Source organism: Microcebus murinus, chromosome 10 (assembly GCF_040939455.1).
Source record: "Microcebus murinus isolate Inina chromosome 10, M.murinus_Inina_mat1.0, whole genome shotgun sequence".
Taxonomy (NCBI): Eukaryota; Metazoa; Chordata; class Mammalia; order Primates; family Cheirogaleidae; genus Microcebus; species Microcebus murinus.
Window position 1 is genome coordinate 91,240,173 of NC_134113.1, and position 18,705 is coordinate 91,258,877.

The following is an 18,705-nucleotide window of genomic DNA, read 5'->3' on the forward strand; positions in this document are numbered from 1 at the left end:
TTGGAAGACTTTAACAATAAGTCCAGGGACCTCACAATCCCACATTCTTTCCTTGGTTTCTCCTAAGTCCCCTCCTTCCCTCCTGTAGCCACAAACTTGCACCTCCCCTAAATCTCTATCACAATAGATCACACCTATATTCATCTACCTGACTCCTCTCTATTCCTCACACATCACATTACAACTGGTCCAATAGCAAAATTCTATCATTTGAAGGTCTACCTTCAAAATAAATCTCGAATGCAGCCACTTCTCACTACTTGTATCACTAATAGCCCCTCTAAGCAAGCATCATTTCTAGCTTACTCCAAAGAGCAATTCTATTCTTAACCCAGCCATCATTCTCCACAGTAATAGATTTAAGATCATAGTTCTGTTTTATTCAAAAATTTCCAGTGTTTCTTTCTAGTTTGCTTCATTTTTGTATCAAGACAGTTGTCATTATGGTACAGCCAGCCCAAGGTCCCAACCTTGTAATAGTAACACTCTTGTGTAGTCCTTACCATGTTACATCTGCCTTGGTCTGTGTGACCAACAGAATATGGCAAAAGTGGTGGCATGTCACCTCTGAAATGATGGTAGAAAACAAACTGTGGTCTCATCGTTTGTTCTATAATTTCTCTCTCTTTCTCTCTCTCTCTCTCTCTCTCTCTCTCTCTCTCTCTCTCTCTCTCTCTCATTGTCTCTTTATTGCTGTCTCACTTGTTTGGGGAAAAGCCAGTTGCCATGTCAACAACCCTAAGGAGAGGCCATTCATTCTAAGTGATTCTCTGAGTCTCAGTCATTGGTACAGAGCCCACGGGCCTAGACAGGAGGAGGAAAAGTCTCCATCTTCAGGCCTTCACTCCCCACCTGACCTCTATAACAACCCCACTCTCCCCAAATTGTTTCCAACCTGTACACAGGTGGGTGGATAATAGGCCTGGATCTGCTCTCTCCTAGTAAGCCCTGATATGAAGTGAGGTGTCCAATTCCAAGAACTAAAATCTCTTGGATAGTGCTTTTTTTTCTAGAAAGAGGAGGTATTTTTTGCTGTTCATGTTCATAGTTGTTTCCTACAGTCACTAATGTCAACAATAACCTGCCCCTGAAATCATCTGTCAATTGCACTTACATTTTCTTCTCAGAAAACCTCTTCTCTTCTTGTTATAAATAATTTTTTCCCTCCTTGTTTTTCTTTAGGCATCTAAGTCTTCCCGCAACTTCCAAAAGGCCTACAAAATCTCTCTCAGTACAACTTTCCTGACTCTCACCGTGTCAGATAATCTATTTTTGCCCTAGAATTCCCTTTTGCATCTCTCAAGGAGTGTGATGCATATCCTGAGTTAATGCCTTCCCATTCTTGGTTTTCTTTTTTAGTGAAGCACACACTACCGTAGCAGCCTCTGCAAATGACTGAATGAGAGGCAAAGCATTTGAAGATCTTTCATGTCTGAGAATGATTTTAGTCTAGCACATGGTTAATAAACTGGATATAAGATTCTAGTTTCAATATTATTTTCACTCAGTATTTTTACAGCACCGTTCTACTGTCTTCTGACTCCTAATGTTCCACTATTGTAATTCTCAATCCTTTTATATGACTGGATCGTTGGGATCTTCCTAATCCCTAAATTAATTAGCTATAAGTTGATGTGGGTCTGTTTTCCACTTATCATACTGGGCACTCAGTATTCTAAGGGGGCCCCTTCCTGGTCCTTGAACATTATACAGGGCTCCATGTGAACACCAAAACCAAAGGCATGGTTCTTCTTTATAGTCTCATTAGGAAACATTTTAAAAGTTCAGCAGAAAGAATCAGGGATTGTGGGAGAAGAGGGCACAGGCTGAAATAGGGCTCTCCAGGCCTGAGGATGCAGATTTGAGAATTTGAAAAGATAATAAATCCACAGTTTGTCTGATTTGGGGCACCAAAGTGGGGAAAATGCATGTTTTTTCTTAAAGTTAGTCAGCTTAAATAGAATAAATAGTTCATCTAGGCAGATGGGTTCATCCACCTGCCTCCCCAATCCCTGGGCCCCAATACCTGCACTCCCTACCACTCCTATGCCCAGTGGTGTAGTTTAGGGAGGTGCTTAGACCTTCCTGGGCATCCTCAGTCAGAAGTGAGGCATGAAGGAGCCACACTTGCCTGGCTGCTTATTATTAACGCTGGTATATTAAAGATCAAAAAAGAAACTTTCAAATTGACTTAGTATAACTAAGTCATTTTCCAAGAGGAATCTGGGGTTTGTAAATAATTAACCACATTAAGTGGCACAGCTACTAGAATCCATATATCCCCACTCCTAAGTCTACACTTCACTCTAAAAGATTCATTGCCCCAATTTACAAATGCAGACAAACTCAAAGTTAATTTTTGTTATTTTGTCATTTACATGTTTGCATATAAATACTGAAAGTACAAATGTATGCAATGCCAATTAATCTTACATAAACTTACACCCTTTTGCAAAAGTCTAGTGTAAACATGAAAAAAAGGCCTGGGTAACTATCTTCATGCCTCACTGAACCAAACCAGGTCTAGGAGTGAGGAAGCTATCTATCCTGTGTGTGATATAGAGAATGATGGCCCCCCTAAAGATGCACACTTCCTAACTCCCAGATCTAGTGAAAATGTGAATATGTTAAATTACATGGTAAAGAATTAAGGTTAATCAATTGACCTTAAAATAGATTACCTAGGATTATCCAGGTGAACCTAACCTAATTACAAGGTCCTTACTGTAGACGAGGGAGACAGAAGAGACGGTGCCAGGGTGATGTGACGTGATGTGACATGATGTGAGACTCAACCATCCACTGTTGGCTTTGAAGATGGAATAGGGCCTGGGAATGTGGGCAAGAAAATGGGAATTTTCTCAAGGGCCTCCAGAATGGAATTCTGCTTTGACACATGGCTATAAAGCAGAGACCCATTTCAGACTTCTGAGTTACAAAACTGTAATAAATTCATGTTCTTTTAAGCCACAGAGTTTGTGATAATGTTGTATAGCAACAATAGGAAAACTAATATACTTTCATTTTCAGGTTCATTTCATGTTTTCCTGAGGCCCCTGTCAAGTATTGGAGCGGTTTATAAAGTATCAGAGAAGAACAGAATTATTACACATATGACAACCAAGCAATCTTTTCCCTCATAAAATAAAAACCATTCTCAAAATTCAATTCAAATAAACATTTATTAAGCCTATATTAACAGGGACTACAGCAAACAAATATTCCCCTCTCCCCATTCTTGTGCAATTCGCTCCACACAGCCAAGATTAATGCCTTCCTGTTTGTCCTCGGCTGGGTGCAACCTGTGTTTCTCTTGTTTTCTACAATTACACAATCTCCTTTAGTGTCGTGGTAGGTTTGTTCAAAAGCTCAGGATCTTCTATACAGAGGCAACCACAACTGGTGGAGATTCTGCATCACCTAAATTAAAACAAAAAACAAAAACAGGAGTTACCAAAAGGAACAAGAAAACCCAGCATTCCTCTCTTGCACTGCAAGGATGTGACTTGAGTATGTGACTTAATTTCTTTAAGGTATAATTCTTTATCCTCCCTCCACCACTTGAGGCTTAAGTGAGTTACACACACTGTCTGGGTGTCCATTTTACTGCATGAAGGAACCATTTTAAGGACTTCCAAAAATGCTAAGCATGAGGTGAAGATTAAAAATTCAGAACTCTTGATTCAGAGTGCTTAGCCATTAAAGTTTTGACTGAGTTATATGTTTTATGCATCAGAAAACCTGATGGTTTTTGTTTTTTTTCAGGTTCTCACTTAGATAAAACTCCAAGATTTGGACTGGAACCACATCCTAAAGAGAGGGAAGGAAGGAATCTTGGAAAGCTCAAGGCAGATGCCTTGTTTATCCTATGTCCATTAGGTTACTAAAAATCTAGTCAACTGGGATTAGAAAATAAACCGCAGAGAGGAAAGGGGTTGTCTTTAACCTTCTTATTAGATTTCATAGCTGATCTTGGCATCTAGAAAGTATTAAGTTTGGAACCTTTTTATAGGGGTTAAAAATAGCATTGAATATGGTATTAAGTCTCTTCTAAGATACCAGAGACAAGAGAGAAGAAACTTGCAAGCTCTTGAGGTGCTTGGCTGGTATGCTGTTAAGTAAAGAAATGGTTTCATTAACTTCCGGTAAGTATAATTCACAGTATGTCTAGCATTCTGTTAAAAACCTCCAGTAGTATTAGTAAATGTAGGATTCCACTAAGTGTATGGCACCAAACCTTCTTTCTCCCAATTGCCAAGGCACTGTGCCAGTGCTGAAACCCTACCAATGGAAATGGAATGCAAATGCATTCCGTGAAAAGGGTTGGTTAAAGGTTTGATCTCCACTCACACTCAGAAGTCCCTAAAAGTAGCAGATGTACTGGACCCATGTTCACATGCTGGTACCATACTCCCAAGAGTGGCTCTACCTAAGCAGACATGGTGCCAGGTGCCAAGGGTACACATGGGGACAGAGTACCAGAGACCACTTCTTGAGTCTCTCCTGGAATCCCTCCCAAGAACAATCACTAAAAGACCAGGAATAAATAAAAAATACAAAAATTCATGGACTTACCTGGCATTCCAGTTATGGGCAGGTCAAAATAAACAGAACTGACATCTTCTAGAAATAAAGGAATACATTTCTAATTTAAAAGGTAAAACCACCAGGGAAATCATGCTTCCTATTACAAATCAGAGACTCTTAGTGTGTTGGTAATTGCCACAGTCGGAAACCTTCTCTTCAAAGGCAGGAGTGGAAAGAGGTGGGGTCTGTCCTCTAGCAGAAATGACAGAGGGGTCTGGGCCAGGAGGCTGCCTCTTGCTCTTTAGACAAACGTAAGAATTTTCCTGACACCCCCATAAGCTGTAAAGGAAGGATGGGCATAGCTAACTTTGACCTTTTACTGCAGGCTGGGAAGCTGCAACACTACAAATTCTGAGGGCAAGCACCATTCTGCAGGGGAGGTGTACCCTGCAAAGCAGACAACTAGAGGCGGAGCAAGAATTCAGGCTCACCAGCTATTCCCATTGAATAGGCTTTTCACCCTCCATTAAAATACAATGTCTAGGTTCCTCCAACTACTACTGCAATTCCCCAATACACTTAGGGCAGTGCTAGCATATAATTAGCTATCATTTGTAGACATAATCAGATTTGTTAGAAATGTGCTTTTGTAAACTGGGCGAGGTGGCTCATGCCCGTAATCCTAGCACTCTAGGAGGCCGAGGCTGGCGGATCGCTCAAGGTCAAGAGTTCGAAACTAGCCAGAGCAAGAGCGAGACCCCGTCTCTACTATAAATAGAAACTAATTGGCCAACTAATATATATATATATATAAAATTAGCCGGCATGGTGGCAGATGCCTGTAGTCCCAGCTACTTGGGAGGCTGAGGCAGGAGGATTGCTTGAGCCCAGGAGTTTGAGGTTGCTGTGAGCTAGACTGATGCCATGGCACTCACTCTAGCCTGGGCAACACAGTGAGACTGTTGTCTCAAAAAAAAAAAGAAGAAGAAGAAGAAAAGAAATGTGTGTTTGTAAATAAGACGCAAGGCTTAATTTTAGCAAAAATCTGTGGAATCTTTCAAACTACTGGGTTTGTTTGTGGGAGTAGAAGACATTGAAATTTTAGGACCCCTTCACTAAGTGTTACACAGAAAAGTAAAAAAACAATGGAAGCTTTACACAGGCAGTGGGCAGAGGTAGAACCAGTGCTTAGTTCATGATGCTTAAAAGTCCCTTTTTCTTCTGTTCAGTCTAAATTCAATTAACATTTTACACTTACCAAACTTCATACTCACGAAGTCCTCTGTCTGACTGGTACTGTCATCAGCTGAAAAAGAAAAGGATGTTATTCACCCCATTCTTGTCATCACGTCCCGCAACCCGGTGGAGACACCAAGGAACTTGTCCTCTTTGGAGAAGCCCAGAGGTTGGTCCCGGAACCCAGGTCGGGGCAGACCTCAGGGCTGGAGCCATGTGAGTATTCAGATTTCATTCTTGAAAATGCTCTGGGAAAATTCTTAAATCTACCTCAAGTTTCAAAGAACTTTTGGCAAAAGTTTACTCCACCTCAAAGAACAAGGCAGCCAAAGTATCCCTGAATGTATAAATCACCACAGGACGTTCCTAAGCAATGAGATGTAAGCAAGGAAAGGGAGGCAGGAAGAAATGTCTGCATGTCTGAAGGCAGGAATCCTTACCTGTGGCCATGGTGACTCCTTCCACAAAGCGAGTGGCTGCGTCCCCGTCAGTGGCTGCGTCCCCGTCAGTGAACGCTGGGAAGACAAGGTGGAAGACAGGTGTGGTCACAGGTAAAGGAGGGAATCAGGGACACTGGAGGAAGCAGCCTTTCCCTCAGGAGAGCAAAAGACGGGAGCCCGCCCAGGCCTGCCCAGGCCGCCTCTGAAGCCAGCCCTCACTTACAGAAAGTCTGCCCGTTCTCCTGTGTGGTTGAGTCCGTGTCTGTACTTGATTCCACTGCATCACTGGTTGCTTCTAGAGAATCCAAAAGGAAGAAACAGCTCAAGTACTTCCCAGCAGGAACATTTCCACCCTCTCCACTCCCTTTTCATCGCCAGCTAGATCTTTTTCTGGGGAAAACACGGAGCACAAGGCGGCACACTGCATCGCCTGTGGCCCCATCACGGCACAGGTGGCCTCATCACTAGTCTCTTCTGCCACCTGCTGGAAAGCGCAGCAGCCTCGCTGCCGCCGGGGGTGTGCTCCGAGCCCCTCCGTGGAGGGGACAGCTCAGGAAGGAGCCTCAGCGCTGTGCCTCCACCCATGTATTGGTCAGACTGGAGCTGGACAACATTCCAAGACTCCCCCTCTGTAATTTTCCAGGTTCCTGAAAGCTAAACACAGAAACCAAGGAAAATAGCTATTTCTAAGGAGAAAAGCAGGAATAGAACAGACACTAAATGGGCTACTTTTGCCACTTTTTCATTTAATAGACTGCCTAGGCCTTCATTTTCCAGCCTGTCGCACAGACCGCACAATGCAGGCATTCCCGTGCGCGCCTGCTGAGCAGCAGCCAGGGGCTCCTGGGCCTACAGTGAAAGCGATGCGCGTCGTCGCGGGGCAGGTTATGGGCACCCTGCCAGTGAGGCAGAGTCCCTAGCTCTCTAATGAGGTCGCTTTGCCTCCTCAGACATTCACAGCAGCAAAGACGCCCAGACCCAGCATCTCACAAATTGAGAGCTGGCAGAGGGGGAGCTGGGAGGAAGAGAGCAGCAAAAAATAACCATTTTAATGCAAATGAGAAAGCTCCCCTCCTCCAGAGAAATCCACCTGAATTCAGGAAGAGCTAGAAAAGCTTTTGGGCGACAGCTTCATGAAGACAGCTGTTTCTTCCCTTTCTCAACATGATGCCCAAGTTTCCCTTCCAGACCCTCTGATTACGATTGCCCGTGGCCGAGCTAGCTGCTCAAGCCTCCAATGCACTGCGCCCCACCATAACATGAGGATGCCCCTAGAACTTTCTAACCTGGGATAGATACAGTAACATCTCTTTAGCACCCAGAGGGAATGGATGGAACCCACAGGAAAACCTCAGAAGTTCCCTAGTCAAGTACCCTAATCCCATCTGGCCCACCCTGTTACCTTTATGAAGTCAATACAGATTCCAAACCTTATTTTCGCCACTCAACTACTCAAGCCCTAAAAGCGCAGTGGCCCTTCCCACCTTAAGACCAAGTTGATATAAATCTTACCCAATGCCAAACTTTTGTGGCAGGTCTCTCTACCCCCCACCCACCACAACGCATGCGCGCGCACACACACATTCAGGCTCCATGTAAGGACTTTAGTCTCCATTTTCAAACGCCTTCCAAAGGTCCACTTACCAGGAGGTGCTGAGGGAAAAGTCACAGCCAGGGCACACAGGGCAGCGAAGATCACGGCCTTGCTGAGCATGGTGCTGGCCAGGAGGGCAGGAGGCAGACAGCTGCGCGGGTGCTGGAGTGTGCTCACCTAGCACCTGCCTGGGCTTTTATAGAACCCTCAGCCCCATGTCCCTGAAGGAGGCATTCCCAGGTGCCAGTTAAAGAAAAAAACAAAGCCTCGCCCACACCAGGAGAATGCCCCTGGAGGAAACTGGAACTGTGGGAAGTGGGGGAGCAAGGGGTTATTTGGAGGAAAACTCTAATAAGGTCCTTTCTGAAATTAGCTTGCATTGCCCCATTGCCATCGGCACTACATAAGTGCTTCTTTGAGGCAGGGGAGAAATTCTGGTTCCACCAGATTGCTGAGGTGACCCCCCTCCTGGCCCAAGCTTGCAAGATTGTCATCCAGGCTAGAGCCAGATAATGCTTTGTTGAGCCTCCAAAATGCTAGTTTGTGTCAGAGTGTGGGACTGGATTCCAGAGCAATTACAATTCATGGTGAGTCACAAATTTTAGTCCAGGAGTTTCTAACTAAGCCTTTGGTTCATAAAGGTTCTTTGAGCCTGCTGCCTACTTTGACTCTAAGGGAGTCAAATAGTTATCTACTGCAAGTATTAATAGTATCCTAATCCTGGTAGGATCCTGGAAAAGAATTGAGCATCTGTGGATGATGGTAGCAGTAACAGTCACTGTCACTACTACTATAATTACCACTGGAATAATAACTATAGCAATATCCAAAATTACAAGATTTCACATATGGTGCTATCTCATTTGATTGTCACCATGAACCTACAAGCAGTAGGCAGTATTATCCCCATTTTTCTGGTGAGGAAACTTGAGGCTCAGAATTTAAGTGATTCCAGATTTAGCCAAAGATATTCACTTTCTGCAGGAGTGTCATTCACATGAAGTCCTTCTTGGCTGTGTGGACATGGCTCCTGCTGGTGACTTTTCTCAATCCTCCTGGGGCCACTGTTAAGCTGAGATGTGTCCCTGGCTGCAGCAAGTGACTCTTTAACCCTCACAGCAGAGATGCAAAATACAGGATGAGAATATGCAGGGGCAAGGCACCAGCTCACACACACCAAGCCTCCTTGCTCAGTTCGAAGTCACCACTTGTGCCTGGAAAGGAGGTGATTAACTGATAGACACGACTCCCATCACAGGATCAAATTCTCCTTGAGGTCGTTACGTCTTACTTTTCTTTATTTTGAAGTTGGGAACTGATCCATGATCCTCAGAGTTGACAATATATTGAGAGAAACTGCTCGGTAGTAACAATAATAACATTTATTGAGTGTTTAATTATGTGCTATAGGCATATGTTACTCTATCCTAATGTCATCCCTAAGATAATCGTGTTATCAAAAATTCAGCCACTTCTCCATGAGGCTGAATCAGAAGAACTATGACAAGTGGTTTGGGGAGGAAGGAAAGTAACATCACTTTGTGAACAAAAAAGAGGAAAAATGGAAGACTTTCTGTCTCAAAATCCAAATTTCCTGAACATAGGCAGAAGCTTTTAAAGGGAGGATTCTCAGCTTCAGGCAATTACTGTGGTTAATTATTCTAATGTCCCATCTCTGCCAAAGACAAAGCCTGTGAACCCTACTAGTCACCTACCTGGAGGGGCGCTGGTGCCACCTGGGAGTTTTAACTAAAGACTTAACCTGCCTCAGGGTTGCAGGCCAGGCTGCAGTTCCCAAAAGGAGTGGGGGTAATTTTAAGGAGACAGAAAAACTTTTTTTTTTTTTTAAATTTCTGGGCATTCTGTTACCTATCCCCCTTTCTCAATTTTACGCTTCCATATCTGTGGGAGGAGGGGCGATGTAGTCATCTAGCTACTTCCTAATGAAATAGGAGCGATGATGTTTCAGATGGAAGATTTATGCTTAAGTATGTCATTGCAAGGCTTTGGCAGTATATTGATAACAACAGAAAAAATAATAATCAATAACTACTACAGTGAGGATTAGCGAAGCAAAATGGACTGTTGCCCTATAGACAATGTCCAGTAACAGGGCTGGGCAGGAAAGTGCCCTGTAGGTGATTGAGAGACCAGCTTCTGCAAATTCAGAAATCATATGCAGAAGAAACATACAGATCCACAGAAGAGGTGACTGATAGCCTGGGGAAATCCTCACTAAGGAGTTGTCTCTCCATGCTATGGACAGAACAAATAATCAAAGAGAGGTTAGCAAAAGAATACTGATGTTTTCATTTTTCCCCTTCCTTAAACAGTAACTTTAGTTCACCTAAAGGCTGGCCCCTCCACTGGGGGCTCGGTTCTCTCTTCCATGGGACACTTCTTTACTGTGGTATGATGGACCCAAGGTTTCATTTCTGACACCTTCAAGGAGGTGTGAGCTGTTAGAGGCACTTCATAGGGTCTCTTCCACCTCTTTGTTTCCAACTGGGGTTGAGACCTGAAAGAGGCAAACTCGTGCATAGTGGTTAGTACCTGACCCACCCACTTGGCATATTGCCTTACTCTGTTTTTTCACTCATGGTTATATTATCATACTTAACTCGGGGAGCTAGGAAGGGTCTCTCATAACCTATGTCTTAGGGGCTTAATGTAAGCCTGTTTCTGAGGGATATCCTTATACAGAGGGGGACAAACACCAATACCCTATTCTACTTTCCTGAGTTTTTGGGTTCTCTCTGATTCACAAGCATGTCCATTAGCTTTGTATGGAGGAAAGGAGCATAAGAACATCTTGAGGACCCGTGGGATCATTGAGTCCTCTGTGTACAAAATGCTTACCCGGTTCCCACTGAGGCTCCACTCGAATTTCATAGGCAACCACAGGACATTGTGCAGGTTCAGACCACAGGAAGCAACACTGCTATGGAGTAGCCACCTTCTGAAATGCCCAGGGCTCCTTGGGCTCCTGGGTCCTGTTGACACTGGGACTGTCTGAGCCTCAGTGGTTTCTAGGTCCCTTCCTTCTTGGCTGTGGAGCTTCCTCACTGTAGAAGGAGGGACTATTGAGCTGTCTCTGTAGCTGCCTGTCCATGGTGTCCATCACTGGCATGTCATTTTCTATCTGCTTGGCCTCTTTCCCTGAACTGCTGATATCCATCATCTGTTGTCCTCCAAGGCTTCATACATGTACAGGAACCCAGCAAAGGCCATGTCTCGAGCCAGCAGCTCCTGACAGGAGCCTAGCTTGGAGCTTTAGATGCTCTGTCCACTTACAGCTTGAAAGATATCTACTAATACCAAGTGAAACTGTCAATCATCAAAATGGTTGGGTCCCTTACATGTTGGGCTCCTGTGCAGTGGTTCACCTTTCTGTCCTTGGACCACCTCGAGCATATAAACAGTCTGTTGCACACAGGATCTTTCCAAATGAAGTCTCACCAAATTCATTAAGGCAAGCACACGAATAGTCCATTGTAAATGGGGTTTTCCCAAATGAGGTTCTCCAAATCCATTAAGGCATCACACCTCTAATGTAAAAAGAGGCTGGACCAAGGTTCCAAGTAGGAGAACAAGTCCATGAGAAATTCGTCTCCACATAGCTGTGCCATCCCAAACGGCACAGATTCCCAGTCTTTAGCTTTAAAGGGGATCTAAATCTAGCTGGGGAATCAAAGTCCCAGAAAGCAGATATGGCCTCTCGTGGCTTTCAGAGAACAGATTGCCTCCAGTGGCCTTCCTAGTAGCTCTGTCAGTGGCCTGACTTCCTTTTGCCATGTTAGTCACCTGGTTGGGTTCAGCCATGGCCTGTATCAAGGCCATTATTTCAGTGGCACACTCATCTCCTGCTGTCAGGGGACATCTTTCAAATGGCACATACAACCATAAAAGCATATAGATGTTTACCTTTTTCTTCTTGATAACTGTAACTCAGCTTCCAGGTGGTGGTGCCACTGCTGTGCTCACCACACATCCAGTCCCTCATTGTCCATAAAGCTGTTCCACCAGTGAGAAAATCCCAATCCTGTCCTGACATTGGCTGATCTGACAGATCCATCCTGCCTAGAATACAGTCTCCAGAACCTTTAAACAGTCATGTTGTAACAGTGGCAGGATTGAGAATAAAGACACAGTCTTTAATAACAAGTTATCAAGAAGGCCATATTATCACAATATTATTCAGTGGCTTTAACATGTCACTGGTCTCGGGATGCATCTCAGCAGCAATACTAAGACTTTAAGGTTCATTTCCTGATTTTTTTTTAAGGTTATTTACAAGTCAGGCAAACCCAGAATGGGGCAATAATAGGCTGGTCCCTTAAGAGCCTCATACAAGGGCTTTAGCATAAGTCTAAAGTCTGGGATCCAAACACCATTCCTAGGAACCCCAGATAAGTTAATATAAGTTTACAAATCTGTCCAATTGCTGGTTCACAAATCCCCTGCTAAGTTTTCATCAAACAGGGCAGGAGAGCCCCTTTAAAAACTCCTAAACCAGTCCAACAGTACAGCAAAGCCACTCCAGTCCCAGGATCCTGTGATCCCCTTCAGCTTCTTCAGCTGCAGCTAGAGCAGAGCTGCCTGGCTGCAATCTGGGCGCCCCCACCCCTCTTCCAGGCTTGCTGAGTGCTGGGTGGCCTCGTGCCTCCGGGCTGTGTCCGGAGGAAAAGGACCCCCCACCACCCTGCTTGTGTCCATGCAGGTGGGCACCAGTTGAATCTCTACCACCAATTTTTCCCCGGGCTCCCGTGGCAATGTTTGGAGGCAGGGGCTCTGCTCATCCCACCCCCACCACCGCACCATCTGAGTCCTAGACTTAAAAAAAAAAAAAAAAAAAAAAAACTTTTCTCTCCTGGGGGCTTCTTACTACCTGGAGGGCTTTGTAACTTTTGGGCAAAGTCCTTTCTAATGTCCTTTCTTTATACAAAAAGCATACATAATTTGCCCTCTTCTGAGTATGGACCATCCCCTGGCCAAACTCGGTTTTCTGCTTAGAGGAAGAGACCATTTCAACCTGAGTTAGTGTCATTCCCGCCACCCCTCACAGTGTCAGGGCTCTCCGCCCTTCCCCCCCGCACAGCAATGGGCTGAGGCTCTCCCAGGGTCTTGCGCAGCCGGCATTTACTACCCGCACACGGATTCCCTGAGCCCGCCTCCATTATGTCAGCCACAGACAGCCCCATGGAGCTGGCGGTGGCGCGCAGTTAAAAATTTTTCTTTCTTGAGTACCCTGCTGTTCTAGGCTAACACCAAAGGCAGATAGGAATTCTGCAGGGCATAATACACAATTGCGAGCAGGTGCATTCTGCAGGGGCAGTCAAGCAACAGGCATCCCCCCCCCCCATTCTACTTTGTTTTTCCCTCTTGGAGTCTAAAAGGCTGTGACAGGTGTTAGTTGCCCCTGGCTGGATCCCACCCTGGGCTGTTTCTCAAACCCGGTGAGACCGGTGAGACCGAGGTGCCTTCCAGCAGATGCAGATCGCTGTGGGCACCGCCCCTCTCCCAGCCCCCTCCAGGGGAGTCCTCAGGCCTCCCCATCCCTCCCAGCTGAGTGCCTGGGTGTGGGGGCAACAGGCACTCTCTCTCCCAACCCCCTCACCACTTGGCCACGGGCTGTGCCCACCGGTTCCCCCTTCTGCTGGGGAAATTCAACCGTTAAAAGTATTAACTTTATTGCAGGCCTTTAAGATCACATTAGGTCATTAAATATGACACGTCTAAGCTCAAGTAAATCATACATTTCCTACCCAATAAGACAACACATAGGATCTTGTCTTATTTACCTGAGCTTTGACAAGGTACTTTTAGTTTCAAAACAATACAATCTAAAGTTTCATTTAACAGCCACTTTAACTCGCACTCCAGCACATACATTGGATTATACCATTTTCCTTAAACATAGGTTCTAAATTTTTCCCAAGGAACTTTTAGAGGGAACTTTATTATGTTGCAACAAAACTTTACAAACACAGACAATACAGAGAATTCTAAACACAAAATGCCAGGCCTATCACACAAATGGGAAAAACAAAGGGGACAAAGCCACCCCAATTGCACCCCCATGGTGCCCCAAATACCCTGCCACAGGGCTGGAAGGTTCAAACCTTCCCCAAATGGTGGCCCAGTGGCCCCCATTCCCTGGAGGATGCAAAGGAACTCCAGGCCCCCGCCCCACTAAACCACTACTTTTCTACTCACAAATGGCTCCTCTAAACCAACAGGGAGGTCTGAAACCCCTCCTCAAACAGGTGGAAACAGGGTCTTGGTGTCCCAGGGTGTTTACTTACAAATGGCCATGGCTGCTGTAATGTTAGAGGCAAGGACCCTCAAAGACCCTCAACTCCCCTATGACTCGTCCTACGCACGGACTTCGCCCTGGAAAATTCCAGCTATAGCTCCGAGAAGAATGCATTCCATGACGTGCTGACCACGGAATGTTCCAGGGAGTGCTGACTGCAATTGTTCCCGACCACCTGCCAGGTTGGAGATGAGTAACCAGTCAAAAACAGGATACCGATAAGACGCTGATTGGGGCTGATTAACCCAGACCCAAGCCTCATCGTCGCCACTCTATTTTTATGTTTCTACTTCCTTGTTTCTGTATGCTTATAAAACCTACTAAGAATCTAAGTAAAGCAGACCTTGACAACCATTTGCTTGGTCTCGTTTCTTTCTCTCGCCCATCTCTTTCAGGCACGGTCCCCCTCGCCCCCGCAAGTAACAGAAGGTCACTCGGGCCGAGACACTGTAACGCTTCCCAAATCTGTTTCTTCAGTCCCCAAATCAGTTCAGGATGGTCAGAGCTTCATCCCTCTGGAAAGAAAGAGATGGGACTTCCCAGAGCCAGGAAGCCCCAGCAGCTGCTGGAAATCCATTTGTTTCTTACCGAAAGAGGTGCTGCCTTACCCATGGTTTGTCCCAGAGCTGCTCCCTGCCTCTTCCTGCAGCCACAGGGTGCCATTCTACCGCGAGGCCAATGAATGGGCCCGTGCAGGGCACCCAAATCTGTTACCAAAAACTCGGCAACTTGTCCACAAGGCCAAATCAGAAGAATGAGAACAAGTGGTTTGGGGAGGAAGGAAAAAGACATCACTTTGCTGACAAAATAGGAAAAATGGTAGACCTCCTCATCTCAAAATCCGAATTTCCTGAACATAGGCAGAAATACAGAGCTTTTAAGGGGAGGGTTCTCAGCTTCAGACAATTACTGAGATCAACTACTCTAATGTCCCATCTCAGCCAAAGACAAAGCCTGTGAACTCTGCCACCCACCCACCTGGGGGTGCTGGAGCCACCTGGGAGTTTTAACAAAAGACTTAACCTGCTTCAGGGATGCAGGCCCGAATGCAGTTCCCAAAAGAGGGGAGGGGGTGGTTTTAAAGAGACAGAAAATCTTTTTTTCATTTCCAGGCCATTCCCTGTTACAATGCTGCTATTTCTCTTTCCTAGACGAGGAAGCCATGGTACAGAGAAGTTAGTTAACTTAGGAAGGGTCACATAATAGATGTTATGCAGTCAGAAAGCAAACCCGCTGGCAGTCTGAGGCGTATCTTCTCAACACTCCACTCAGTGTGCCCCCAAGCCCAGCCACCTCTCTGATGGCCTCCCACTGGCTTTGTCCTGTGACACGTGGCACTGCACACAGGCTTCGCTCTAAGGGAAGGGAGAAACACGCACACGTTAGGGAACATTTTCTTTTCCTGGAAACTCAATTTCCCTGGCAAGCCCTGCGCGGTGAGGTTGTTGGGGCTCAGAAAACAATATCCCAAAGTATGGGGCTTTGGCATGCTGAGTCCTTTGAACTGAAGGATATTGGAAGGGCCTCAGAAGCAAAGTCTCTTTGTAATGTTAAAATAATAAGTGACTGAAAGTGAGAGTCACACTCAAGTAATGTTTATTAAGCCAAGATTATAAGAGGGAGGGTGGGGGAAGAACAGCCCTTCAGTTATCTGTTGTGGACTGGGCTCTCCATTAAAGAGGCTGAGAACCTCCCATTTAAAGGAAAATGGGGGTACACAGGAGCAAGGAGGGGTGAAGGAGGTGAGCAGTGAGGCAACTGATGGTATTCTCCTGAAGTTCCATTTGGTTCTCTGTAAATCTCCATAAGATAAAATGCACATTCAAAACAGAGGATAAGGCTCACGCCTGTAATCCTAACACTCTGGGAGGTGGAGACAGGAGGATCCCTTGAGCTCAGGAGTTCAAGACCTACCTGAGCAAGAGCAAGACCCTGTCTCTATTAAAAATAGAAAAATTTGCCTGGCAGGGCATAGGCTTGTAGTCCCAGCTACTTGGGAGCTGAGGCAGGAGGATCGGATGGCTGGAACCCAGGTGTTTGAGGTTGCTGTGAGCTATGATCACGCCACTGCACTCTACTCAGGGCAACAGAGCAAGACTCTGCCTCAAAAACAAAAACAAAAAACAAAAACAATAAAACAACCTTCCCCAAGAAAAGAAAACAAAACAGAGGATAGAGGAAACAGTCAATGTTGTGATTTTCCCAAGGTGGGTAGAAGAGTGATTATATATTTTCCTTGGTTTGCATGTGTAGAGATAAACTTACAATCTACATTTAAGAGTTTATTTAGGCTACAGTCCTAAGGTTACATCTGATATTACTCATTTTATGGGAACCTTGTATTTCAAAGGGATTCTTTTTAGGGCTGAAGGAGATAAGAAATATCTTACCCTAAAATACATTTCTTTGACAAATTTTGAGATGGCTGTGGGCAAACAGGAATAAGGCTGCCAGGCTCCCGGAGGGGAGGGGAGATTTGCATCTGTAGAGAATGTGTGTTAAATGCAGCCAGGCCCTGCCTATTTGATAAGGGACTGGTTTGCTGAGAGACAGACACCTTAAACGTCTGAATAAAAACATCTCCCTGAGGGCTGTTATCCTGAGGCTGCAAAACAGGAACACCTAGCCAGCAAGGCTTCCTTTCTCCCTGCCTTACGTTGTCCACCAAAAACAAATAAAACCAAACTCAAGTTAGTCATTTTCTAAGCCCCTTCATTTCTTAAAAGAGGACCCCTGTACCCCACTGAGGAGAGGATGCTTTTGTGACTCAGTTGTCCCTTTTGGCATAATGAATTTTGGGGCAGTCCTGAGATTTCTATTTTTCCCTTTACAGTGACCCCTCCTTCTCCTGTTCCCCTTCTTCCCTCAAGGCAGGCCACAGAAACTAGAACTCTCCTCCCACAGAGTCAGCCATAAAACCTAAAAATATTACTCCAACTTTGCCGTGCCTTTCTGTGTAAAAACTGGCCATAAAGAAATTCTCTGACCTACCTTGTCTGATAGTGGGTCATTAGACCTTCATTCCAGAGGGGGCCTTCCCTACACCCAGAAGGAAGGAAGGCTACACAGCTGCCAAGGGGGGCTTGCCATGATTTCCCCACTCAGTCTATTACCATTAGATCATTCCCTTTTGTCCAATCACATTTCTACGCATCTGCCCATTCTTCTTCCAATCTAAGCATAAAATGAGACAGTTTTCCCTGAGTTTTGGGGTCTTCATTTCTGAAGTCTCTGGTGTCATGTAAAACTTTGATTAAATAATTTTTTTCATGTTTTTCTCTTGTTAACCTGTTTTTTGTTTTGGGAATGTCGATCATCACCCTTATGATGGGTGAGAAAAGGTATCACACCTTTTCCACCCTACAAAACCTAACTCAAACACAATAGGAGCTTAGGAAGTAAGAAACTCATAAAAAATGTGCAGGCAACGCCATCAGCAAACAATAGGACTCAAATGAGACAATAATGCAATAAGTCTCAGGCCAGTGGAAGGGGGAGAATTTTATTTATACTGGCAATAATATAAGAATATTTTCAAGTGAAAAAGTGCAAGATTTGACTTCCAAACATGCAAACTGCAATCTCTGAAGTCCTTGAGAAGAGCTGGACTAAGGAGTTGAGGGTCAGGAGTGACCTACTTCCTCTAGAAGGTTTGACTTGCTCCTGATCATTCAAAAATAAGAACACTATTCTAGATGTCCATCCAAGGGTCGTGGCACTGTGTTATTGCCTCAGTTTCCACCAGAGTCAGAGAAAGAGTGGCCACCTGCTGACCACTACATTGAGACGTGGCAGCAATTTGATCTCCCCTTGTGGAGATGTGCTGCGGGTTCTCACACAGTGGGTCCCAGAGAAGACCCACAGGTCTGCTAATGAGAGGGTTAATGAAATTATAAGGTTATCATTGTGGGATTTTTTTTTTTTTTTTGAGACAGAGTCTCACTTTGTTGCCCAGGCTAGAGTGAGTGCCGTGGCGTCAGCCTGGCTCACAGCAACCTCAATCTCCGGGACTCAGCGATCCTTCTGCCTCAGCCTCCCGAATAGCTGGGACTACAGGCATGCGCCACCATGCCCGGCTAATTTTTTTTTTTTTGTATATATATTTTTAGTTGGTCAATTAATTTATTTCTATTTTTGGTAGAGACGGGGTCTCGCTCAGGCTGGTTTCGAACTCCTGATCTTGAGCAATCCGCCCGCCTCGGCCTCCCAAAGTGCTAGGATTACAGGCGTGATCATCGTGGGATTTTTATTAAAAGGGATTGTAGTTCTGCTGTTCTATTAATATGATATTTTGACTTTATTATATTTTTACATATGCTATCAAATGCTATGAATCATGTAATCTCAAGGTTTTAAGGCTTAAAATGTATCCAGCTTAATCAGACATTCAGTGTCTTTTTTCAAAATAGAAGAGGATTTTTCCTTCATATCTGTTAAGTAGCCTGTAATCTGTCATGATGAGGAACTTAGTACCCCATCGGAAGAATAATTCATTGTTGGACAATTATTCCTTCCAATAGTTGAAATACGCCTTCCTCTAATTTCAACTTGTTTGCCCCAGTTCTATTCTTGGGGGCCAAATATATAAAACT

General features: G+C 44.9%; 2 long non-coding RNA genes across 3 annotated transcripts; both read right to left on the reverse strand.

Moving 5' to 3' along the window:
- Window positions 1-3,163: 3,163 nt before the first annotated feature.
- Window positions 3,164-6,256, reverse strand: LOC142873298 (uncharacterized). The gene is made up of 4 exons (XR_012921346.1): window positions 6,204-6,256; window positions 5,786-5,833; window positions 4,576-4,623; window positions 3,164-3,420 (listed from the first exon to the last, which is right to left on the reverse strand). It is a non-coding gene; the product is annotated as an uncharacterized LOC142873298 (long non-coding RNA).
- On the reverse strand, window positions 6,254-14,234 carry LOC142873299 (uncharacterized). 2 transcript variants are annotated; one of them, XR_012921348.1, is made up of 4 exons: window positions 14,103-14,234; window positions 7,848-8,103; window positions 6,427-6,498; window positions 6,254-6,278 (listed from the first exon to the last, which is right to left on the reverse strand). It is a non-coding gene; the product is annotated as an uncharacterized LOC142873299 (long non-coding RNA). The 2 variants fall into 2 exon arrangements; XR_012921347.1 differs by lacking the exon at window positions 14,103-14,234 and having other exon boundaries at window positions 7,848-8,355.
- Between the last annotated feature and the right edge of the window lie 4,471 nt (window positions 14,235-18,705).